Below are 405 nucleotides of genomic sequence, written 5' to 3' on the forward strand. Positions count from 1 at the left end.
GCATGTCTTGACCGCACACACACCCTCACCCCCCCCTCCCTCTCTCTCCCCCCTCCCTCCACTGTATCACCTCCTATTTCTGCTCCTCATCACATGACCACCAACACTTGCACAGAGGAAAGGAGAGGTGGTGGTGGTGGTGAGAGGGAGCAGTCTTCTTCCCAACATGGTATGGCAGAGGGGAGGGGCTGGTGCATATACCCCCGCCCACTGGTCCACTCTTAACATGACCATCACTACTGCCCCATAACCTGCCAGGGACCCCACACAACCTGACTTAGGTCTTTGGAAAGGAAACTGGATTCTGTCTTTTATTCTCTCTGGAAATATATAATAAATGTGTATGTGTGCATATATATATATATATATATATATATATATATACACACACACACATATAAAAAA

Source organism: Octopus bimaculoides, chromosome 28, assembly GCF_001194135.2.
Source record: "Octopus bimaculoides isolate UCB-OBI-ISO-001 chromosome 28, ASM119413v2, whole genome shotgun sequence".
NCBI lineage: Eukaryota > Metazoa > Mollusca > Cephalopoda > Octopoda > Octopodidae > Octopus > Octopus bimaculoides.